We start from the raw sequence: 27016 nt of genomic DNA on the forward strand, positions 1-27016 counted from the left end.
CAGAAAAGTTTGCTATTATTATACTTAAATTCTCTAATGTGCTGCTTTCCTCTCTGCAATCCTGATTCATAATTCCTATACTTTATTTATAAAAAAAAAACCCCTAAACCCTTAATGAATCAGTTAAGGTATTTAAAGCTTTTATGATCATTCTCAGAAGAATGTAAAAACACACTTGCTTACCCACCCCAAGTAGTCTTCCAATTACAGATGTTCCCATGTGGCTTTCTTTCTCAAGAAGTTGGCCCAAAATCTAAAGCTGTATGGAGTGAGTGGATAGAGAGGAAAATAGAAGAGATGCCGACATTGTAGTATAGGCACTAAGTTTTGCTTTTTTATTTTGCTACCAAATTTCTCATTACACTGAACATTTTCAAGTGCCCCAAAACTAACATGATTCAGCCTCTTGTAAACTGAAGGGAGTCTGTTTTGTCTGTGTTCCAGGAAAAAATAAGGTGCTGCTCTCAAGTCTGTTTCCCTTCACCTAACTGGTTTGTTCTGGCACAGTTCATTCTCTCACCAAACATTTACCGAATGCCTATTATGTGCCAAGAACCGGGGCTACACATGAATTAGATACAGGCCCAGCTCTCCAGGAGTTTACAGTCTAAGAAGGAAAACAGAGGTTTAAGGGCATATTCACGGAAGTCCATAATCCATTACCCTAAGCCCTAAGGGCCAAATTTCAGAATTTGGGAGTCTACAGATTTTAAAAAGATTTTTTTAAAGCTTTTCAGATTTTTTTTTTTTTGGTCGCACCGCGTGGTTTGTGGGATCTTAGTTCCCCAACCAGGCATCAAACCCGCGCCCTTGGCAATGAAAGCGTAGAGTCTTAACCACTGGGGAATTCCCAGGTTTTCAGATTTTAAAAGGTGTATTCATCACATATTTCATTCCACACCAACTGGACTCCTGGGCAGCATCCACATAATCCAGAAGGAGTATTTCTGCAGCAAAATGTAAGTGTCGTCACAACTAGGTGGGGAAAAAGTAGACTAGCAACAGTTTCACATTAGTTCAAGTTAGGTTGTGCCACCAAACGAGTTCAAATCAGATAAGGTTTTGCCACTAAATGATATATGAAAAAAATTGCAGTTTCAAAGCATTCTGGATCTCCAAATTATGGATAAGAGATTCTTTTTCTTTTTTTTTTTAAAGCAAGTAACAGTTTATCTAAGAGATGTTTGAGGCATTCCCAAGAAATGAATACTTTTCCAGTAAACACAATCTATTACGTAGTGATTAATCACTGTCTCATTATACAGTTAAAGCAAATCTCGGTATAACAAATGATTTCCTACAAAATTGATGGCTACAAGAGATGTGGCTGGCAACACAAATCAACTTCTCAAGTATAAGCGGCCAATCCTGATTCTGAGCCTCCACCTTCTCACTGCAAAAGCCAAACAAACTTAGCTTGATCCGTGATTCTCAACCCTTGTGGCACACGGAACCACGTAAGCTGGTAAGAGATTCTTGACCTATAATATATAAGAGGAGGATTACCTGGATGACCCCTGATGTTAAAAGATACTTAGTATTTAGCCAATCAAGAGATGACATTTATTAAGCACTTACTATGTGTCATGCACTGTTCACAACTCTTCACAGTAACTCATTTAACAACCTCAAATTAACCTCAAAAGGTAAGTACTAATATCATCCTCATTTTACAGATGAGGAAACATGTTTTGGAGGTTATGAACCTCACCCAAGTTCACACAACCTAATGAGAGTCTGAGTTATGACTATACTTACTGTGTGATCCCAGAAACTGTTTAACTTCTGAGTCTCAATTCCCTCATCTGTACAGTGGAGACACTAATGTCTACACCCAAGTGATTGTTTTAGGGATTAAATAACACACATTAACAAAACGTCCTTGGAACTTTAAGTCAGAGCTAATTTGGCCTAACAAGGGAAATATAAGAAGAGGGTATAATCATAAACATGACTCAGGCCAATATTCGTATCTGTTGATGGATCAATAGATATAACACAATAATACTTTAAACAAAAAAGGAAAATAGAATTATTACCAGAAAGAATTCTGTTCATGGCCTCAGCATCCCAATTCTCCTGCAGTGTAACCTCTTCTTTCTCTCCTCAGCTCCTTGAGAAGCACTGAAGCTTCCTCCCTGACTCTAGAAGGTATAAGTTTGCTAGGAGAGGACCTAAACTACCTATACCCCGTTTGCACCCTTACTTATAGACTAGGACTCTCTAACGAGCGTGGAGGAGGAAGATTCAGAGGGGGAGAGAAGAGAAAACATCCAATCATTTAAAGGGCTATCTCAGGGACTTCCCTGGTGGCTCAGTGGTTAAGAATCTGCCCGCCAATGCAGGGGACATGGGTTCGAGCCCTGGTCCAGGAAGATCCCACATGCCACGGGGCAACTAGCCCGTGCACCACAACTACTTAGCCTGTGCTCTAGAGCCCACGAGCCACAACTACTGAGCCCGCACTCCACAACTACTGAAGCCCATGTGCTCTAGGGCCCACGTGCCACAACTACTGAGCCCACGTGCTGCAACTACTGAAGCCCGTGCACCTAGAGCCCATGCTCTGCAACAAGAGAAGCCACTACAATGAGAAGCCCGTGCACCGCAAAGAAGAGTAGCTCCTGCTCACTGCAACTAGAGAAAGCCTGTGTGCAGCTATGAAGACCCAACATGGCCAAAAATAAATTAATTAATAAATTAATTTTTAGAAAAGGGGGCTATCTCAAACTACACCCACCTCCTGAAGATCTCAATACCTGACTCTCTAACAGCACCTTGCCCATCCCATTCCAATGCCGTGACTCCTGGATTGGGGCATTATTAATGTTATATCAATCAGGTGTGTAAGGGAAGAAACATGGTTGATGACCACTAATTTAACCAAATAGCCTAATCATTAGTTCTCAGAAGGTGGGGACCAGTAGCATCAGCATCACTGAGGACCTTGCTGGAAATGCAAACTTTTAGGCCCTTTGCCAGGCCTAAAGAACCAGAGACTCTGAGATGGAGCCCAGCAATCTGTGGTTAACAAGCACTCCAGGTGATTCTGATGCCTCCTGGAGTTTGAGAACCACAGGCCTAAACTCTTGTCTAAAACCACTGGATTGGAGGAAACCTCAAGGGTGTGTGTTCATTTATTAAGAAGTTCCTAAAAAACTAAATGGCATTTATATTATCTTCCTGGTCAAACACAACACCTAGATACTTAAAAAAAAAAATAAAGATAATAGATGGAATACATAATTACAGAAAGAAATCATTCCCATTCCAATTGGTTTTAATATAGAGCAAAACTGGGACTTCTCTGGTGGCACAGTGGTTAAGAATCCTCCTGCCAATGTAGTGGACATGGGTTGGAGCCTTGGTCCGGGAAGATCCCACATGCCGTGGAGCAACTAAGCCTGTGCGCCACAGCTGCTGAGCCTGCGAGCCACGGCTGCTGAGCCCACGTGCCACAGCCGCTGAGCCTGTATGCCTAGAGCCTGTGCTCCGCAACGGGAGAAGCCACCACAATGAGAAGCCCATGCACCACAACGAAGACCCAACACAGCCAAAAATAAATAAATAAATAATAGAGCAAAACTATTTCCCAGATCTGAATTACAAAATTTTTTAGTTTTATTTTTCTGAAGGACAGCTTGGGAATGAGAAAAGAAGCAACAGGAAAAAAGAAGTTTCCATATACATTTCCTATTTCAACACTCACACCTTAACGTATTTTTTTACAAAGAAATCATTAACAATTCCTTGACGTATTTCAGGTGTTATCTTCCCTTTCCTCAAGGGAAACAATGCATCTGGTAAAATCTTTATTTTCTTTCTTTTTTTTTTTTTGGCAGCCATTGCCTTCTTTAAAATAATCTACTTGTATTTGGTCTTGCTTTACTCTTTAAGAAATATAAGAATGAAATAAACACCAGGATTGAAAAGGACAACTTAAGAACCAAGCTATCTTCTATGTTGAAATACCCATGTCACCTGAAAAGACAGATACTTGAAAACAATGTTTTAAATTCAAGTCTTAAATGTATTAATCTTTGTTAAAGTAGCAAAGTATATGAGAAAATACCCCGAAGAAAACAGTGTTTCGTGTATCCTTGGAATTAACTAAAAAAGGAACCTGGATTATGAAATGCCAAAACTGACTTTTATATATTTTTCTTTAAAACAAAAAAACCCACTTGTGATTAAGTTTTCTTAACAAGGCACAACAGGATCAGTCTACACATAGTCATAAATCAATCAACAAGAAACCAAGTTCTTTATCTAAGTGTCATAAACAGATCCACTTAGGGTGAACACTTTGACTCTCTTTTTTTTTTTTTTTTCTGGTGGTACGTGGGCCTCTCACTGTTGTGGCCTCTCCCGTTGCGGAGCACAGGCTCCGGACGCGCAGGCTCAGCAGCCATGGCTCACGTGCCTAGCTGCTTCGCGGCATGTGGGATCTTCCCGTACTGGGGCGCGAACCCGTGTCCCCTGCATCGGCAGGCGGACTCTCAACCACTGCGCCACCAGGGAAGCCCGGGGTGAACACTTTGGATAATAATTTGAGGCTCTATCATTGAACAGGCTATGTCATCGTTGCAGACATCTAAACTAAGATGGTAAATTCCATGACCCAAAAATATATCATGCATAAAATGTTTTTTAAAGAATAGGGCTTCCCTGGTGGCGCAGTGGTTGAGAGTCTGCCTGCCGATGCTGGGAACACGGGTTCGTGTCCCGGTCCGGGAGGATCCCACATGCCGCGGAGCGGCTGGGCCCGTGAGCCATGGCCGCTGAGCCTGCGCATCTGGAGCCTGTGCTCCGCAATGGGAGAGGCCACAGCAGTGAGAGGCCCGCGTACTGCAAAAAAAAAAAAAAAAAGAACAGAATAGGAATTCATGAAATTAAAAGCAAATGGATTTTGTTGTTCCATTCCTACACATTTTTTACATTTGTGTTATAAATTATATGTGAGACATCTGCAATGTCTTAAGACTATTTGCCATTTATAAAAGCTGTGTTTAACCCTAAGTTCTTTGAGTTTGATTTTTAAATTAAAATTAAATTAAATTTTTAATTAAAAAATTATCCTTAGTCAAGGAAAGGGAAAAGAAGGGGAAGAAGTCTTGAGGCAAAGCTAACAAAAACTAAAACTACTGTAATATCAAGTACTACCTGAAAACCTGATGCAGAGTACATGTTTTAAATATAAAGTGGATATGCTTCTGTTCTTTTTAGTGTATCCCTTTTAAATTCCCACATACATATATAGAGATACAACGGAAAATTTAAGTGATTAGGTTTAGCTTTTTTCCATTTAACATTTTGGGAAGGCTTTCAAAAAAAGAGTTTTCTTCCTGCATTTCCTATTATTTTTATCTCTAGTCCCAAGTACATAATAAATGAGCACTATTCCAACTGCTGTCAATTCATATCATCATGTGATTTATTCTTCCACTCAACAAACATGTATTTAACACCTACCCTGCACCAGGCACAAGAACTGACCCATCCCAATCAGAAAAATTCATCTTCTCACAAGAAAGATAATAATTACATTAAGATGTAAGTGCCACAATACTGAACATATTTAGAGTGTTATGTCACCAAAACCAAATGTTTCATGAGAATGTGACTGAACTCAACATACTAAGGATTTCCCTTAAACTAAATGCAATACATTCCAAAAACACTGTCTGTGAATCCACTGAAACCACTTTCAGTATGCTTGTATTTTTAGCTGTACAACCTCTTAAAGTAACCAGTTCTATAAATTCACTGTCAGAGATGTAAAATAGGAGGGTATTTCCTTTTACTTAGTCCTCAAACTACTTTCTCTAAGTTGCAACGCCTCTAGTTTTAGTATTTCCAAGGCTTCGTGAACCAAACATTAGGAAAATGAATTACGATTATGTACATTACAGATCATAACCTTGTCAGCCCGTCTTTTCTCATATGACTTCACTCAAATATTATCACCTCTTGGATTTTTTTGATAGGACCATACATGGTTCATCTTTGTACCACTAAGTCACAAAGTCTTATACCCTTTAAAGTCACATAATTTGCTTTTGTTTTACCAGAAACAACACAAACTCACCAGACCTGATTACATATTACTCTTGGTTATATCTAAAAATTTTTTTAAATTAATCCCACTGCTAAAGGATGAAAATATGACAGCTGGATACATCAGAATTTCATCCAACAAATTTTTATGAGTGCCTAGCAGGCATCAATCATGATCTAACTCATTTGCTGAGTTGGCTTGATAGCACAAAATGTGACTTGTGTAATTAACATATTCATAGAAAGGTAGCTACAATTCCATATGTTCAGTTTTAATAAAAGTAAAATATCTTAAAATTACCAATAAGAAGTCGAAATAGAGTATAGCACTCAGTGCCTTTCTCCCAGGGCAGATTTCATTCTTTCTAACATAAAGCTATAATGCCTATGCACGAGGTAAAACTTTGGAAGTTTTACTAATTAAGAAGCAAGTGTACTTATATGATGTTGGTCTGAGATGAACAGATATCCACCAACGCTACTTCAGTATCACACTTTCTTTACCAAAATGTCATCTGATTGCTCTCTTGGGTTTAGACTAACAGCTAATTAATAACCCACACTAGCTATTTGCAACTCCACTCCATCCCCAGCTCCCTACTCCTACAATTAATATCCTCAAAATCCATCAATCAACAGAGAGTTTATCTCCACCAGGTGGCTTGAACAGTGTACTCACTTTTAGTTACATTTACATTGTAGTCGCATACAGTTTTCGTCTACTGCTCAGACTGTCCTATTGATGTTTTCATCCTGCCACACTCACTATCACATACACCAATACTGCCCTTCAGCAGCCTTAAGGAAACACACATTGCTCCTGATGCTTCACAATCCCTTCATAACCTGTCTATCATCTCTAGAAACTATACACAGATGTTCCCTCATGGAAAGATTAGTTATAACCATGGGGGAAATTTACATACAAACATTTCTCTCCTTTTTTATATCTTAAGGCATGGAGGAGTCTTTGTGTGTGTTTTTAAATTCATTTTCCCCCAAAATCTTCCTTAGTGGCGCATTAATAATTAATAAACATAATAAAATTCCTTGTTAATAAAGTTTAATTCCCAAAAGTAAAGGTTAACATAACCATGAAAACTAGTATCTATTAAAACTTTTAAAATACCAACTGCTTTTGCTTTTTTACACCAAATGACAAGGAGACCACATTTTTCAAAAAGTTTATTCTCTCCCAACAACTTCCCTAGGGGCACATTTAGTAAGCAATGCACGTAATGACATCCCTTGTCGACGAATTTCAATTTCCTTAAGTAATTAGCTGTCTACCATTTTTCCATTTAAATACATAATTTAATTTACAGAAGCCTAGAAAGTAAAAAATGTTTCAAATTATTTCCTTATAAAACTAGTCATTATAAGCCTTGTTAATTATCCTAAATACCATGTATCATTATAATATATGTCACATGCCAGTTGTACAACAGAGCCTCATTCAGCTTAAGTTGCATTACTGGGGTTTTAATTTCACAAACCAAAGAGTTAACGTCCAATTTTCGTATTTTAAACAATTCCTGAGTAAAGGTGTTTAGGTGGGGAACTCATAAAAATTGAAGGGGAAAAAAACAGAGTCAAGCCATTGGTAAATGTCATCATAACAAAAATACCAAAACTTCCTATGTAAGAGCCCAGAGGTTATTAGCACTTTGAGCACAGGAGCCACTGTCCTCATCTTTGTCCCTACCAAAGTAGTGTTCTCACTTTATGATACAGATTCTATCAATTTCTCTATAGCTAAAAATGTATTACAAATTACATGATGAAGAAGAAAAAGTAAGGCTTCTAAAAACATGGTAGGACTCCCCTGGTGACGCAGTGGTTAAGAATCCACCTGCCAATGCAGGGGACACGGGTTCGAGCCCTGGTCCGGGAAGATCTCACATGCCACGGAGCAACTAAGCCCATACGCCACAACTACTGAGCCTGAGCTCTAGAGCCCGCGAACCACAACTACTGAGCCCACCTGCTACAACTACTGAAGCCCGCGTGCCTAGAGCCTGTGCTCCACAACAAGAGAAGCCACCACAATGAGAAGCACGCGCACCACAACGAAGAGTAGCCCCCGCTTGATGCAGCTAGAGAAAGCCCACGTGCAGCAATGAAGACCCAACACAGCCAAAAATAAATTTAAAAATAAATAAATAAAAAAAAACATGGTATTTTTGAAGAGGTAAGAATGAATGTTTAAAGACAGTCATTACCCAATTGTTTATATAACCAAAAATTATAAAAATAAATCAATTGGAGAGCTAACGGTGAAACTGGGGAAAAAAATTTTAAGCTGTATATTGCCTTAAATGTTAAATATGGACATTAAGAGAAACTTTATATTATTTTAGCAAGTCAATAGTACACAAGTGTTGAAATCATTTAATGTGATTTCTACTTCAAAACAGATTAAATAAGATATAGTTCTCAAATTCTATAAGAAAAAGCTCTCCATAATACATACTAGGAAAGTGATATTGAGGAACACAGGCTGTAAACTTATCAAGCTTTTTTTTTTTTTTGGCTGTGCCGCCCGACCAGGGATTGAACCCGTGCCCCTTACAGTGGAAGCACAGGAGTCCTAACCACTGGACTGCCAGAGAATTCCCCTTATCAAGCATTTTTGTTGTTGTTATTCATAACTATTACACCAAAGGAAATTCTTTGGTGCCCGTACCATTCAGAGGACATTAGTAGGAAGGCTGTAGTGAAGCACAGTAGTTAAGAGTGCTGCCTCTAGTACCCAACTGTTGGGGTTTGAATACTGGCTTTTCCCCTGGCATATGTTAACTGACAACTGGAAAAGTCAACAAAGGTTAGCTGACGTTATTAGTACAGTTGAGAAAAAGATGTCTTTGAACTAAAGATGGAAAAATGTTAAAAATATTTTAAGAGAAGAAATATATTTAAGCAGAAATTATTTTAAGTAATCAAAACATTTTGGAGCTAGTTTTATTTTTCATCCTAAGCCAGATAGTTCTTTAAATCTAACTACTGCCAGTTTTCTTTTCATTCTTTCCAACCTTATTATGGTTAATTTTGAGGCTTACCTAAAATTTAAATTTTCAAATCTTTGTAACTTAAAAGTTAATTATCCAGTTTGTGATCAAGACTCGTCCACTTTTATTTCTTCCTACTGACCTACTCTACTATCTCCTGCTTATTAGTACTCCCTCCACCAGAGGGCAGACAAAAGAAAGATGAAGTCGTGAAACACAAAGCTGATAACTTGTTAGCTTCCAGAAAACCTGGAGCAGTGTCACCAAAAAACAGCACTGATGTTATGGGATTCTCTGAGACAGTCTTCTCCAATTGCAACAGTGTAAAATAAAATACAGCCAGAAAGCTGGCAAATATTGATTCATGCATTTATTCGTTCATTCAACAAATATCTGAATTCCAACCACATGCCTGGCACATTCCAGGCTCCAGGGATTCAGCAGTAAACAAAACAAAGTTTCCCGTGGTCATGGAGCTTTATTCTATATTTGTCTAGGAGAAGATTATAAAGCTCGTGAATAAATAACAATTTCAAGTACAGATAAGTACTACGCAGTGGGGGAAAAAACCTGCAAGAAGTTAGAGGGTGACCAGGAAGGCTATTTTTAAATAAATTAATCTAAGTAAAGACCTGAATGAAACGAGGGAATGAGCCATGCCTTAAATGGAGAAGAGCATTCCAGGTACAAGAAATAATATTGATAAATGCAAAGGCCCTGAGGCAGAAACTAACCTGGCAAACTGAATCCAACGGGAGAGAGTAGAGTAAGGCTGGAGGGGAGTAAGCAAAGCAGAAGATATAACAGAGGTGGGTAAGAGCCCAACCATGTGATCATGTAGGCCTCCTGACCATAATAAAAACTTCAGTTTTCATCTAACAGTAATGTGTTCTGATGACTGGGAGATATAATCTGATTTGATTGATACCTCTTAAAGTTCATGCTGGCTGCTAGGCGACACAGACGCCGAAAGCTGAAAGACCAGTTAGGCACTACTACAGTAGTCTGGACCAGGAAAGATGGTGGTTTGACACAAGGGTAGTGGCAGTGGAGGTGATGAAAAACAGACAAATTTGGAATAATTCTTAAGTTAGAGGCCATAATACTTGCCAATGGAGGAACAGATATAGGATGAGTCAATCAGGATAACTCTTAGGAGTCTTAGACTGAACAACTGGGTGGACAGCGATACCATTTACTGAGTTGGAAAAGAATAAGAAGCCACAGCCAGTGAGGCAGGATGAAAATCAGAGTTAGTGTCCCATAAGTCAAGGGAAAAAATGCTTCAGTAAGGAAGGAGTTATCTATCACTTGTGTCAAACGTGGCTGAGAGATCTAACTTGGCAAGACTGACATCCCTGGTGACCTTGAATGGTTTTGTGGCATAGGAAGGATAAAGTCTCTGGAGGAGGTTCAGAAGAAGAGGGAGAGGAGGAGTTGAGAAGCAGATACAGCCTACATGGAATCTTTCCAAGATTTTTGGACACTAAGTAGCTTTATTACTTTTTGAAGTTTTAACTTTCCATGTTTTTGGAATTTCAAACTTAAAGTTGAAAATTTTAATATAGTGAATACTCTTATTCCCTTCACCTAGATTCACCGGTTGTTAACATTTGCCACATTTGCTTTATTGCTCTCTCTATATGTAATAATTATTATTGCTTATCCATTTGAGAGTAAACTGAAGATATTTTGACCCTTTACTCCTAAATAATTCACTGTGTATCTTCTACGAACAAGGGCATTTTCCTACATAACTACAGTACAATTATAAAATTCAGAAAATTTAACATATGTTAAATTTGATACAATATTATTTAATATTCAGTACATATTCAAGTTTAATATTTAATATTCAGTACATATTCAAGTTTTGCCAACATCTCCATAATGTTCTTAGAGTAACCGGATTTCCCAAAACCGAAGATCCAATCCAGGATTATGCATTGCATTTAACTGACAGGTCTCCTGAACTTCCTTTAATCTGGAACAGTTCCTTTGCCTTTCTTTGTCTTTCATGACATTAACATGTTGGAAGAGTACAAGCCAGTTACTTGGTAGAACAATCCTCAGTTAAGGTCCCTCAACTGTTTCCCTGTGATTAGATTTTGGTTACACATTTCAGAAATACCACAGAAAAGTAATGACATCCCTATTTCAAGCATGTCAAAAGGAACATTTTTTTTCTAACATCTTTATTGGAGTATAATTGCTTTACAATGGTGTGTTAGTTTCTGCTTTATAACAGAGTGAATCAGCTATACATATACATATATCCTCATATCTCCTCCCTCTTGTGTCTCCCTCCCACCCTCCCTATCCCACCCCTCTAGGCGGTCATAAAGCACCGACCTGATCTCCCTGTGCCATGCGACTGCTTCCCACTAGCTATCTATTTTACATTTGGTAGTGTATATATATCCATGCCACCCTCTCACTTCGTCCCAGCTCACCCTTCCCCCTCCCCGTGTCCTCAAGTCCATTCTCTACGTCTGAGTCTTTATTCCTGTCCTGCCCCTAGGTTCTTCAGAACCATTTTTTTTTCTTTTTTAGAATCCATATATATGTGTTAGCATACGGCATTTGTTTTTCTCTTTCTGACTTACTTCACTCTGTATGACAGACTCTAGGTCCACCTACCTCACTACAAATAACTCAGTTTTGTTTCTTTTTATGGCTGAGTAATATTCCATCGTATACATGTGCCACATCTTCTTTATCCATTCATCTGTTGATGGACACTTAGGTTGCTTCCATGTCCTGGCTATTGTAAATAGAGCTGCAGTGAACATTGTGGTACATGACTCTTTTTGAATTATGGTTTTCTCAGGGTATATACCCAGGAGTGGAATTGCTGGGTCGTATGGTAGTTCTATTTTTAGTTTTTTAAGGACCCTCCATACTGTTCTCCATAGTAGCTGTATCAATGTACATTCCCACCAACAGGGCAAGAGGATTAAAAGGAACATGTTTATCCCACTACTGGTGATGTTAATTTTGATCACTTGACTGAAGTGGTATCTGCCAGATTTCTCCACTGTGAAGTTACTGTCTTCCCCTTGGTTGTTAATCTCCAGAGAGATCACTGGAAACGGTAGTAATACCCTTTTCCTCATCGACCTTTCTCTATTAGTAACACTTGCCTGAATCAGTATTATCATGATGGTTGCAAACTAGTGACTTTTCTAACTCTATTGTTCCTTCTACAGTTTTTATTGGTGGTCTACCAGGAACAGTTTTTCCCTTTTTCTTATTTTATTTATTTACTATGGACTTGTGGATTCTGTTTTCATTCAGTGGGTTATATTACTATTATTATCCATTTTGATGCTCAAATTTTCCCAGATTTGTCTGTTCAAGCTAGTTCCTACATCCCTTTGACATGCCCCCATTATTTTTTTGAACCCTTCCTTATTTTGTGTTCTAGGCTCATCTTATACTTTCCCTTCCCCAGCTCTCGAACCAGCCATTTAGGTCTGTGCACTGGTTGTGCTCACTGCTACTAGGGTATCATTACTTCTAGCCCTTTCATCAGACAGAGCTAGGAATTATATGCATGTCTGTATGAATGTAGGTATATATATTTTTTTATTATTATTATTTTTTTGCAGTACACGGACCTCTCACCGTTGTGGCCTCTCCCGCTGCGGAGCACAGGCTCCGGACACGCAGGCTCAGCAGCCATGGCTCACGGGCCCAGCCGCTCCGCGGCATGTGGGATCCTCCCGGACCGGGGCACAAACGCGCGTCCCCTGCATCGGCAGGAGGACCCCCAACCACTGTGCCACCAGGGAAGCCCAATGTAGGTATATTTTAATCATGAGTTCATATGTATAACTCTAATTCCAATCCAACACCATAGAGGTCTTCATTGCCTTCTTCTGTTTCGTATTTTTTATTTCCCTTCTCCCACAGTGAAAACCCTAGCTCTCAAAATAGCAATGAATTTACTCATTTGCTCAATCCTACAAAACACACAAAATAGTTTCAGAACTGCTATATCTCTACGCTATAGATAACAGCCTACTACACATGGTTCAAGGTTTTTTGTTTTTGTTGTTGGCAGTCCTTTCACCTTTAGGTTAAAGGTATATAATCAAAGTCCTGTGTTAAAAACTCACTTGGATTCATTTTCTTTTCTTCTGAGAGTTTACGTTATTCACTAAAATACAGTTGGTTCATCTGTTGCTGTTTGTATTCAATTTTGGAGGCTTTTTTCTCCCAACCCTGTTAATTTCATTCTTGAACATATAAAACATTACCAAGTTTCCAAAGCTCATAACTACACAAAAAGGTATAATCAGAGCAATGCCATTCCCTCCACCATCCCTTTTACTCAGTTCCTACCCACCCCCTACAGGTAGCTAATTAGTTTCTGGTTACCTCTTCTCTATTTTTGTTCTATCCAAAGATTATGCTTTCTCAGTGTGGAACAGAGAGATGGGACAGCATACTGGATCAAGAAAGAATTTTAAGATGGGAGACATAACAGAATGTTTGTATTATAATGTAAATGATTCCACAGAAACTGAAATTGAAGGTGGAGAAGGGATGGGATAACTGCAGAAAGAAATATCTATCAAAATAACTTCTGGTTTAAATTTGAGGGATATCAAAAGGTTCCCATATTCCAAAATAGATGGCATCTTGTTTGTAACCTTCCAAATTAGTTATACCTATGGCTCTAGAGAACCCACATAAAATGGGGTTATTATTTTGGAAGGATAATTAAGCTATCACTACCTATTAATGTCAGCAGGAGAAATTCTGCCCTGGCAAGAGGGAGGTTTTGAACTTTGAGCTAGACATTTAAGCAGGAATAGAGAGGTGAGAAGAGAATGGGTGACATGAGGATCTGTGTAGTAACACAGATGGACAGTAATGATCGTGCTAGAAAATCAAACCCACATCTCTGGCACGTCTTGGAAAATTTACAAATATGCTATTGAGTAACTGAGGGTTATTCCTCATGTCCTGGCACTAAGTCAGTGTGGCACAGAGGGAAGAACATGAACTTTAGAGACAGAGCGGTCTGGCCTTAAATCCCAACTGAGTTACCTAACAGCTACATAACCACTGGCAAGTTACTTAACATCTCAGAGTCACAATTTTCTTACCTGTAGAACTGGATAATATCTCTTTTGCCAAGTTAATGTAGAATATAAACAGAATAATGTATAGAATTGCCCCTGGCCCAGAACATATGCTTAATAAGTAGTTCCTATAATAAATGCAGATTAACAAGGTAAAGAAATTACACAGTGTGTTTCAATAACATGCCTAAAAGAAATCAGTGAAATCACACCATCTCAGGCAGTATTTGGTAAGGGCAAAAAAAATGTCCAACACGTAGTTCCAATTCTCAATTTTCAAAATGTCCCAGAGTCTATTTTTAAAGTGTAAAAATATGTGCTGACATACTAAAGTGCCAATGGTTTAAAAGAAACAATTCTGAGGAGATGTTGATCAAATGTTAAAAACTTCCAGTTAGGGACTCCCCTGGTGGCGCAGTGGTTAAGCATCCTCCTGCCAATGCAGGGGACATGGGTTCGAGCCCTGGTCTGGGAAGATTCCACATGCTGCAGAGCAACTAAGCCTTGCGTCACAACTACTGAGCCCGCGTGCTACAACTACTGAAGCCCGCACGCCTAGAGCCCATGCTCTGAAACAAGAGAAGCCACCACAACGAAGACCCAAAGCAGCCAAAAATTAATTAATTAATTAATTTAAAAAAACAACTTCCAGTTATAAGATGAATAAGTTCTGGGGGTTTAATGTACAACATGGTGACTACAGTTAACAATACTGTATTGCATACTTGAAAGTTGCTAAAAGAATAATCTTAAATGTCACACATACACAAAGGTGATGGATGTATTAACTAACTTTAACTGTGGTAATCATTTTGCAATTTATATATCTATCAAATCATCACTTACACAATGTTATATGCCAATTATATCTCAATAAAACTGGAGAAAATAATAAAAGAAGCAATACCAATGACTCTGAATAATCTAAGTAATGCCTATGGCTCACAAAGAGATGAACATAAATGTATCAAAAGGCATATTAACCAATTTTATAATTTTATAAATGTGTATACACAAGAGAATTAAGGACATTCAATAAAGCAATGTTTTAAAAGTTTCTATTTCACTTTCAAATTGATCTACAAACCAAAATGCAACATGGAAAGTCTTAAAGTGATCTTTAACTAAATACTGAAATATACAATAAACTTTCAGAGCCTAGAATCAGTAATAACCCCAAAGCCCCACACTGAAGAGCCTTAAAATGCGCAATGGCAATGAGACACGAAGCATACAATTTTACCCGTCGTTTTCCTCGCCGACTAGAAATGACTTCTCTTTCATCTTAAATAAGCAGTGTGCGCTCTACCTCTGTTCTAGAAGACGCACTTAAAGGTCACAATCTCAGTATGCAATACCAAGACGATTAGAATTCATCAACAATTCAATGCCGAACGTCTTAAGAAAACTTTCCAGTAGGGTGCTAATCCACAGACCGAGCTACTTTGCTTGTGGAAGGAGAAAGATGCATCCACACCCTTTACTAAAAGAGAAAAGGAAGGAGTGGGAGAAAAGGGAAGAGAGAGAGATGCAAAATAACAAGACACTGCTTCTATAACCAAATGAAAGTCTGTTTTTAAACTTTGGGAAATTCTTCCTCTGCCGAAGAGCAATAAATATCAAAGTACAATACAAGGCAATCATTTGTGTTTTGAAAGCAGAAAAGAATGCGGAGAGAAAAGGAAAACATTTTATCATGTACTGAACTTACAAGTATTCAAAATCCTTAATTCCTTCCCCCCGCCAAATATTGGGCATCATCATATCCTTTACAAAATAAATTTAACACGAAACCACTGGACTCATTTTTAGCACTCGGTGGAGAACTTTTATCTCTCCCAGCGCTCACCACCCAATAACCCTTCTGGGAAGCCCTGAATAACCGCTATTCTCGGAACAAACGCACGCTCGCGTTCCAGTGCCCCGGAGGCGCCTCGGGGCGCGGAGAGAAACCTGGGGGTCTGGAGGCCAAGGACCATAGACCGCCTCTTCGCTGCCCAGGAAGTGCCCGAAGCGGCGGCCGAGCGGCTGGTCCCCGTACCGGAGCGGAGCACCACCGAGGCGCGCCCGCCCCGTCCCTCCCGGGCAGGGTCCGCCTCCTGGAGTCCCCCGTCCCCGAGTCAGGAGGACCCCGCCGGCCGCGCCTCACGCCCCCTGCGGGAAGCCCAGGATGCCCCCGCGGGGCGCACCGACAAGCCGCAGCTAGCGCGGCCGCCGCCTACCTGAAGGGAGCTTGGGCCCGTGTGGACTGGACGTGCGGAGGTCAGCTGGGCGCTCAGCAGCCCCTGGCGCGCGGAGCCGGCTTGCAGAGCGCAGAGTACCGCCGAGACCAGCGCCGCCGAGATCCGCCGACCACACCCAGGCCCGCGCCTCCCAGCAGCCAACTCCGCTGCGCGCGGGGCCGGGGCGGGGACGTGGCTCGAGGCGCGAGGCGCGAGGCGCGAGGCACGAGGCGCGCGAGCCCGCGGGGACGCGCCGTGGACGCGCGCAGACCCTGGAGCGTGCGCGGCCCGGGCGGGGGGCGAAAGCAGCTGGCGCGGAGCGGAGCGTCTGCTTCCTATTTTCTCTCTCGTTTCCTGCTAGAAGAAGAAAAACATTTATTCCCGGGCGGTTTCGTTTTCTTGGTTCGGCGCCTGGACGCTGGAGCACACTTCTGAGTAGCGCCCAAGTGGTGTGGCCGGTTTCCTTCCTGCCACCGCACAGGCCTCAGCTTGCTCGTGGGCAGGATAGAGGGGCTGATTTAGAAGACCTCAAGGTCCCGTTTAGGTTTAACATTCTGGAATTCTAAATGTAAGAGAGTAAACTGAAGCCCAGAGTCTTACAAAATTGCATTGCAATCCCAGCTCTACCGTCCCTAGTTGTATGACCGTGTACCATCTCAGGGCCTCAGTTTCATCATGGGCAAAATAGGGATACTGTACATGCCTCAAAAAGGTGCGAAAATTTTAACTGCGTTAACAGTTGCACAGAACCTGCCTCTAAATAAATGATCAATGCTTGGAAGTTATCGTTACTGTTGTCACTGATGAAACCGGGCCTTCCAGATAACCCTGTCAAGTTGCTCATCTCTGCATGAGTTAAACATCACATGCAACCGACTTTTTCTAGATTTCTAGGGGTGTTTCATGTTTAAAATGTCATGAAATGAATGCATCTACCCAATTTCCTTCCTCTGAAGTCAGTACCGCCCGGGAGCAATTTTCCTCTCCCCACCCCCATCTTTCTTCTGAGTTAATTCCAGTTTGACAGACTGTTGCTATAGCATTCCTGCTCTGACGTCAAACAATTTAAAGAAACAGCCCTGGGTAACGACAACTGCAGAGGAGTTCTTTGTGGAGTTTTTGTGCTGGAGAAACGTTTGAACAATATCTTAAGAGAACTTTAACACCTCCGCAGCCCTTCCATTTCTTCTTCAGCAGCGTCCCACCATCACCTGGAATAAATCTTTTAGTACCTTCATGATGAGCACACCCTGACTGCAGCTGTGGAGAAAATGTGACCGTTTTGTTTAAAAGCCAGACCATGAAAAAAATGGAAACAGCTGTGGTGCTAGGGTGATGAAATTATAGGTGGTTTTTTCCCCAAAATTTTCATTTTCCTTAATGTGGGGTGCTTGTTTCCATTAAGAAGAAAGAGGAGAAATGCCAAATCTTCTACATATCAGTGTAGGAAAAGTTGATTGGGACCTGAATAGTTTGCAGCTGTAACTATTTATATGTTTTAATGATTAAATCCTGAGCTTTATCATTGTCATTTTTAGGAGGAAGCAAAGGGGAATTATTATTTAAGGAACTCCTATTACGTACCAGGCTCCCTGCTTTCTTATATTGTACTTAATTCTCATACTAACTTTACGGTGTGCATTCTATCTCCATTTTACAGATAAAGAAACTGAGGCTCAGTGAGATTAAGTAATTTACATAGAATACACAGTAAGTGTCACAGCCTTACATGGAATCTAGATTGGATTGACTCCAAAGCCCACTTTCTTTTAGATTCTTTTCTGTCTTGTTCTTGTGCACTGGCACTTGTACAGGTCTTTGAGAGGTGGTTGGGTTAAGATTATTAGCTGACAAACAAGTTGCTGGTATTTAGGAAAACCCAGTGGAAAGTACTGTATTATTCTATTCCACAAAGGATTAGGGGAAATATAAATCAACAGCTCCTAAACACAAAAACCTGAAAATAGTTTACAAGAATTTTACTGACCATTATTTGAAGACTTGAGAATAAATTACACAAAATGATCACTTCAACCTTCCTGAAAATTTGATGTGGACTAGAAGAATAAAGTCTAAGTACAAGAAAGGAAAGTTTATTATCCAAACTAGTTCACTTCCAAGAATATTATATTTCTGTTTTGCCACATCTGCTGCACATTTTTCTGGAAGGAACACTTACTTGTTAAAGGACAAGCCTGTGTTGTAAATCTGAAAGTAGAGCTGAGGAAAAGAATTTCATTAGCAGGAATAATTTCCTAAAAGCACATTGATGCATCTAAGTGACCCAGCAATTAGTAATTTTTCAAATGATAGCATAATCCATGTAGAAAGAAAAAGAAAGAGAGGAAGGAAGGAGGGAGGGAAGGAAGAAAGGAAGGAAGAAAAAGAAAAGAAAGAGAAAGAAAGAAAGAAAGAAAGTGTTATTAATATCCTCGAAGCCCGTAGATTTGTGTAGGCAATTGTAATGATGTATCCTGCCTGCTTCTAATGTTTAAATCCAGTGTTCATGTGTTTGGATGCCACTGGCTGATATTTAGATTTCTGACTCATTATGCCCATGTTGTCAAATCCTATTCTATTAAAAGAGGATGGTGGGGTCCCTGCTACAGAACCTTTGAAGACAAAATCCCTGTCTGTTTCATCCTTGTGTTCTTTGTGGTGTTTAACAGAATACCTTGCACCTACTAATTACTCAGCGAGCAGATGAATGAATAAAGGTATCTGGCTACTTGTTTTACTCAAATAAGCTTCATACCAACCACCCTCAGGCCCTACTCAGAATCATAGAAAGAAGAAGAGTGATCATTATTTTTCTGGGAGCTCAGTTGTAGTTGCTTCTGCAAGGTGTTTTTCTCTCTTATGACCAAGTTCAGAGAAGCTCTGCTCTCGGTCCTCTATTGGATGAATCTGAATCCTGTTCTCAGCAAGCTACCCTAAAATCCACAGTGCCATAGGTTCATAACCTCTGCTTTTAAATCATACCCCAGGGCTTCCCTGGTGGCGCAGTGATTAAGAACCGCCCGCCAATGCGGGGGACACAGGTTCGAGCCCTGGTCTGGGAAGATCCCACATGCCGCGGAGCAACTAAGCTGGTGCGCCACAACTACGGAGCCTGTGCTCTAGAGCCCGCAACCCACAACTACTGAAGCCCGCGCGCCTGGAGCCCGTGCTCCGCAACAAGAGAAGCCACCGCAATGAGAAGCCCGCGCACCACAACGAAGAGAAGCCCCCACTCGCCACAACTAGAGAGAGCCCACGCGCAGCAACAAAGACCCAAAGCAGCCAAAAATAAATTAAAAAATAAAAAACTCATACCCTAGAAATAGTCTATTTTTTTTCTGAGCCTGCTTTGCTGTTAGACAATGCCAAGTGCGTTATGAAGAACAGAACCGTCAAAGTGTACAGTATTCCAGTACTACCCTGTTGTATGTGTTGTATACATTCCAATTCTATTGTATTCAGGGTGAGACCAAATTACATCCATGGAATATATTTTATAGAACATACATGGAATATACTTTATAGAACTATACATATAGAATAAGTTGTATACATTCCAATTCTATTGTATTCAGGATGAGACCAAATTACATACATGGAATATACTTTATAGAACTAAAGTAACAGGTTTTCTTCCAACTACAACAAAATAGTTCAAAAATATTAAACGGAAATTGTCTAATCGGATATGCAGCAGAGTTCCTCAAGGATGTGGGAAATGATTCCTTAGTAGACTCCAAGAAGTGAGTTTATGTGTTTCAGACATCCTTAATCCCAAGAAGTCATGTCCAAACACTTCCCTCTTGCTCACGCACATTGCATTTAGACACAAGCTCTTTCTACAGCTTATATTTTGAGCCCGCCTTTGCTGTGTTCTTCTGACACTCCTAATACATATCAGTTATAGCTCTTGCGCCTTTCTGCTCAGGTTCTCTAATGGCAATTTGGGTCTGTCGTCTACATGCACATCAATGAGCTTAGGAGAGCGCTGTACTTGACTAATGATGTCTGTCTCAGGCATAGGAGGGGAATATATATTTGCTGCTCTAGGTCCTGTGGTTCATTTCTCTGGAATCTGTTATTGGGAAGGGACAGGCAAAGTGGAAAGAATACTAAACTGCACATCAGAAGACGTGATTTAGAGCTTTGGCTCTAGTGCTAAATATCTGTGTGAGCAGATCACAACCTGCCTGCATTCTGTCTTGTTCAATATATACAATTGGAGTGCTGGATCTTAACAAGATTGGCAAATAGCACTGATGCCATCCCTCGGTACTATGCCCAATGTATAACTTCACTAATCAGAAATGTACTCTTTCCCTCTAAGCCTCATTACCATCCCCCCAATTCTTCTGAATACAGGTATCCTCCCCCCGCGCCCCCGCTTCAGCAGTTCACTTTACACCACTTCACATTTATGAAGGACCTACATTAGAACCTGTTTTTACTAACTGAAAGAAATCTAAAGAGGATTTTTCTTTTATGGAAAAGCAAAAAGACCAAAAGCGAGAATAGCATTCAGCATTTGTTTTTTAACAGCCCTTATAGAGCCATCGCACACCCAGAGCAGCAAGGAGGGCAGCACTACCCAGCTCCTTCCCTGGGAAATGCACTCAGCATCTCAGCATCCAGCCGCCATATCTTTGAACTATGTCTGTGAGCATCTGGGCTTTATCTCGATTTATTTTGTGCTTCCATTAGGAAGATGGGTCCTAAGGTAATTACTTCTTCACGTTAGGCCATTTCAGCTTACAAATGGTTTCCTAGGAAGGTTCTACTTTTGGATAGCAGGGGAAACCTATACCACACACCAGGAAGGCATTCTGATCTATTGGTTTGATAAGTGAGTAAAAACATTGTTATTGGTTATCTATTGCTGTGTGCCAAGCCTCCCCCAAACTTAATGGATTAGCACAACAGCAATCGTTTATGTTGCTCATAATAACCTACTTAGGCAGGGCTTGGCTAACACACTCTGCTCTGCTCTGGGCCGTGTCAGCTAGTTTGATTCTACTTTTAAGATGTCATATGGCTGGCAGGGTGGTGCTGGCTATTCATTGGAAGACCAGCCAGGGCTGTGGACAGAGACCTCTGTTCCTCTTCACTTGACCTTTCCACGGGCTACTTGGAATTCCTCACACTACGGTGGCTGGGTTCTGAGAGCAAGTGTTTGAAGAGAACAGGGAGGAGGTGCATAGCATTTTCATCACTTAACTTGGGGAAGCACATACTGTAGCTTCCAGCATCCTCTCTTGGTCTAGACAGTCAAAATTCAAGTCATAGGGACATAAACCTCTTGATGGAGGAGTAGCAAGGTTCTAGAAGAGCATGTAGGCTGACACCTGTTTCTGCAGCCATTTTTGGAAATACAATCTGCCACAAGCATATTTGCTGACCCTGGGTTAATCTATGAGTCCGATGATCTAAGATTCTGTTTTTCCATTCCTTTTTCCCATTTAGCATTGTTTTATTTATTTATGCTAATGTGCTCTGTCTAACAGATATTTCAAACAATGGAAAATATCTTGCTTTCCTTGCTAATTTGGTTTTTTGGCTTTTTTTAATTGTTAAAATTATCATACTGTGAAATTGATCTTTTTCTTTTGGTGTATGGTTCTATGATTTTAAACACATGTACAGATTCATGTAACCATCACTACAATCAGGATACAGGACAGTCCTATCATCCCCCCAAAATTTCTCATGCTATCCTATTATTATTATTATCTCATCTCCCTCCCTATGCCCTAGCAATCATTGATCTGTCCTCCATCCCTACAGCTTTGTCTTTTCAAGAATATTATACAAATGGAATCATACTATATGAAACATTTTGAGACTGGCTTCTTTCACTCAACATTGTACCTTTTTCCTTCTTATCACCGAGTAGTATTCCATGTATGGAGGTACCACAATTTGTTTACCCATTCTCCCACTCAATGACATTTGGGATGTTTTCCAATTTGGGGCAATTATGAACATAGTTTCTATAAACACTCATGTACAGGTTTTTATGTTAACGTATGTTTTCATTTTTCTAGGGCAGGTAACCGTGAGTGGGATTGTAGTGTTATATGGTTAGTGTATGTTTAACCTTATGAGAAACTGACAAATCATTTTCTGGAGTGGCTACTCCATTTTTCATTCTCACCAGCAATGTATGGGAGTTCCAGTTGCTCTGAGTCCTTGTCAGCACTTGATACTGTCAGTGTTTGTTTGTTAATTTTTGCCTTTCAAATAGATGTGTAGTGGTATCTCATAATGGTTTATTATTGTATCTTCTTCAGCATCACATATACATGTTATCTCCTTGCCTTCCCCTACCCTGATCCAGTCTATGCATTTCTGTCAAATTAATTTTCCTAAAATACAATAGTGATTAGATTCACTTTTGGCTCAGAGAACTTGCAACAATTTCCAATTACTTACTGAATTGAATATATCTGCCTTGCACTGGCTTTCAAGGCCTTACATAATCTGACTCCAACCTACATTTCCAGGTTCATCTTTTACTCCTTTATTTTTCTCTCCACCTAGCCTTTTTGTTCTTCTGAGAGTAGGTTCTTTGCCTTCTCATCTTTGTCATTGTTCCCCAAACTGTCTCCTCTGTCCTTCTCTCTGTATCTCTCAAGAACCAAGAACTTGAGGGGACTGTCCTTGCCCCTCTGTGCCTGGAATACCACCATGTAATACCATGCAGTCTAACCCAGACACTCTTCCCAGGCTCTTTGAGCACCCTCCTGGGCAGGTCAGAAAATTCAGGACTGGGCAGGTATCCAGCTGGGGAATGAGTCTCCTTTGCTGATACAGACCAACTACTTTCCAAGTGATTCTACTTGGAAATAATGATATTATCTCATGCCTATCTTACCAGTTCTCTGAGAGGTTTTTGAACCATTTTTGAGATTTGAGATTAATGATATGGTAATTTTTCAACTGACTTTGCCATAAAGCATGAAGAGCTCTGATAGCTGTCAACAATATATCACTTCCCTTCAGCAATGAAAGCTGAGAAAGAATAATTTAATAACATTAATTGTTTCCTGATAGAAACAATTGCTTTGGTCTGATACCAAGCCACTCAGTACGGACTTCAAACTCTACCTAGGAAGTTAAAAAAAAAGGTGAAAAGATGATATATAAATAAACTATTACGCTAAACATTTTTATTTGAATGTTGAAGAGACACCATTCTCAGTAACAACAAATATTAATGAACCTGCTCTTTAGAACAAACCTCTAAGATTAAAGGAATGATTTTGAAAGCCTCTGCTTGCTCCAAGGATTATTTAAGAGAAAAAGAGTTATGTGTTGAGACTCCCTTAGCCATATTCTCTAAGTGGACCAGGATATCTAAATCATATTTTCAAAAGCCCATATAAATTCTAAGAAAGTTAAGTGAAATTGTTAATGATAGCAAATTCAGTTCAGGTCAAGAGTATGATGTATTCAAGTTACATTCTACATAACTTCCCTCTTCTATAGTTATGCCCATAATTATAGTGTCTAGAATACATTATTTTGCATGAGCTAGAGGTTTACAATTATATGACTATTCCATGCCACAATCTCACTCCTGGGACTCACATCTTATCACTGTATCCTTAGTCTTAGCACAGTACCTGCATATAGCAGGGACCTCTCGTGTTTGTTCAATGAATGAAACAATACAGAGCTCTAAGGACAGGTTGCTGGGAGTTTCATTCATTCATTCATACATACATCCACTCATTTATTCATTCATTTGTGCACATTTAATAAGTTCTCACACAAAAATGTATCTTCATAGCTATTTAAGAATGAATAGAATCAGACCAACAAAATGCTTGATTCAACATTAATGCTTCTAGGAGTGGAGTCTTCTCCTGGCAGATGGGTGGTCAAACTGAGGTGGAAGCAGAGCACAAGGTCTAAGGCTTGGGACAGTTTTACACTTTTCCTTCACTCAGCCCTCTTATTGTCATTTTAAGTTCTTAATGTGATGTGGGGAGGGGCAGGGGACTGCTCTCACACTTTTGTCATCCAAAGGACAGCAGCTAATAAGGGTTTCTGGAGCAATTCACTCTCCTTAGGGACCAAGGATGGGAGAAAACTACTGGGCAGAAGCCAGCTTCTGTTCTCATAGGGTGTGCTGAGTGCACTAATGGGTGTGATATCATCACCTGTTTTTAAGTGCTCTATGGGAAAGCCCAGCTCCTTTGCATTTGAGACAGACTATTAGTGGGGGTAATAATGGTTTACACAGGACTGCTTTTCTCTTCTTTAAAGTACCTTCGGAGGAAAAAAAATCAACAAATAGGACTAAATATCTGAAAATAAATATTTAAAATGCTCTAGAAACACGGCAGAGTTAAGGTTTTTTCAAAACAGAAACAATTTTCTTTGGAACAGATATCCTAAGTTAGTATTTCCCCTTTGGTATCTTTTAGGTTTATATACATTTATTGAATATTTAGGAATCAGCACTTCACATTATTTACCTCATTTACTATCTACAACAGACTTAAGAGGAGATATTATTATTCCTATTGTGCAAAGGAGGAGATTTAGGCTCAGAGAGAGTAAACTCTTGCTCAATGTCCTGAGGTAGTGCCAGGGGATGAGTATGAAGGGCTCAGGCTCCCATCCTTCTTATCTCTCTCTAACCGCCATCTCCAACAGCCCTCCTGGCTACCCCAATAACTATACTACCTAAGGAAAGGGTTATGCAAATTTTATGTAAATATAGCTTCAAAACCTGCCCCTCCCTCAGCAGTTTCCTACCCCTTGAGCCTCTCCTGTATCGAATCAAACACCTAATACATGATAGAGCTTTCAAATGGAGCCAGAACTTTCTGACCCGATGCTTGGGTGTGTTCCCATCCCTGCTCTTTGAAGCCTACTCGCCAGCAGTAACACAACTGCCCTCACTTAGGTTTCGTTTTGGATATTGTATTTTCTTCTAAATAAATTAGGTCAAAACCTCTGGTTAATGAATGCCTCAGAAGTTTTTCTATCTCTTCAGTTGTATTACATAAATAAAAATCAGGCAGGCAGAGAATTTAACCACTCCACCCGCATCCAGTTTGACTTGCCCCAACACTTACCCAAATCCAAGAGACTTCACAAATTCTTTCAATCAGAGAACATCAACTTCTTTGCTCTTGCTTGCCCCCTACCCCTGCCCCTTTATCAGGATAGCTACTTACTGCTCTTCCCGTTTTGCTTTAACTGAAATGAATTTGAGCTCTTATCCCTTCTGCTGTTTGGATTTCCTGCTTAAAAGCTCTGAATCAGAATGACATTAATCCTACTTTTCCTGCAATGTGGCATTATTGTTCATTACAGATACTTGTACTGCTCCTTCTTACTTTCTGAGAATTTCATGGACTTTCTCATTGGAAATGAGTCAGTGACTTGGAATTTGCATCTTCCCAAGTAACAAGCAGGCTGCCTCATTTTTTAAATCTCATTTTTAAAAGAAAATTCTAGTCCAATTTATCAATTTTTTTCAAAATCTGATTTAGTTACACCCAAACCCAGAATTTAATTAGTGTTTACATTAGCAATGTCCAAATTTAAGTATATTTTCTGTAGAGATCAACCCTAGGGGAGCTGCACAAGTCTCTGCAAGAAGGTTCCTCTTCTTTGGTGACAATGAGTCAGATTTGTATTAACTCAAAAATGAACTTAAGGAGAAAAAAAAAAGAAACTTTGTCATCTAATGAGTAACTGTTTCATCTTGGTTTAGTTGATAAAGCAGCAGCTCTAAAAATAAAACTTGCTGTACATTTGTTCTTTTTTCTCTCTTTTAAAAACTAAACTCTTAACTTTGCCCTTTGTCATACCTAACGAGTATATAATTTAACAAAATGACTCCAAGTATTAGTAGTTGGAAGGAATTTCTTGGTTTGGAGATGGCGTGCTAATTGTTTGGGTCCACATGTGAGCTGAAATACAAATTTCAAGAAAGTTTAAATGTCCCCAATTTAATTATTTTCCATGAAATCAGACCTAGTTTTTTTTTTTTTTCCACATTGACAATGATTACCTAATAAGTCTAACCTAGGCCAACGAAAACATGACAACTTTCCAGATCTATTTCTTCCTCAACCTACAACTATGATGGTATTTTACACATTTCAGTGACATTTATTAAAATCTGCCTTTTATTGAAGTTATTTGTATAACTGTGTAAAAAGTGATTGTGTAGTAAGAGTCTTAGAGATATAAATCAAGCCTGAACCACCTTTGTATCCCTTATGGCACCAAACAGAGTTTTCTGACTTTCTGGGCCCCAATCCATCCAATATACTACTGTTAAATTCATTTTCCTGAAGTTGAGCTTTGCTTAAGTAACTTTTTGGATAAGAATCTACAACATTTTCGTGTTGTTTACGGAATTAAATTCCCCTGTCACATTTGTCACTCATAGCCTGCCATTACCTAGCCCTAACCTGTCCTTTCCAGCTTTTTCTCTATGGTATTTTCCATTGAAACTTGGCTCTTCCTACTTCTGAGAAGAGGTCCTGGGATTTCCCACATTTCTTGTGCTATTCTCACTAACTAGAGGGCTTCATATAGGAGCCTATCCACAAAGCCACATCCAATCCTCCCAACTGAACACATCTCTCCTTGTTTCTGATCTCAGCAGCAC

The 27016-nt window shown here is 39.8% G+C and overlaps 1 protein-coding gene across 6 annotated transcripts in view; it reads right to left on the reverse strand.

Annotated features, from left to right (window-relative positions):
* The window catches only part of GNB4 (G protein subunit beta 4), a 69286-nt gene extending 43506 nt beyond the window's left edge, over window positions 1-25780 (reverse strand). The window contains exon 1 of one of the 6 annotated variants that reach the window (XM_067738114.1): window positions 25467-25780. The gene's annotated coding sequence lies outside the window, so the exon portion shown is untranslated. Of the gene's footprint in view, window positions 1-16380; window positions 16533-25466 lie in introns of those variants that run through there. The other 5 variants (XM_067738112.1, XM_067738110.1, XM_067738115.1 and 2 more) reach the window with 5 other exon arrangements.
* Window positions 25781-27016: the final 1236 nt, after the last annotated feature.

Source organism: Pseudorca crassidens, chromosome 5 (assembly GCF_039906515.1).
Source record: "Pseudorca crassidens isolate mPseCra1 chromosome 5, mPseCra1.hap1, whole genome shotgun sequence".
Lineage (NCBI taxonomy): Eukaryota > Metazoa > Chordata > Mammalia > Artiodactyla > Delphinidae > Pseudorca > Pseudorca crassidens.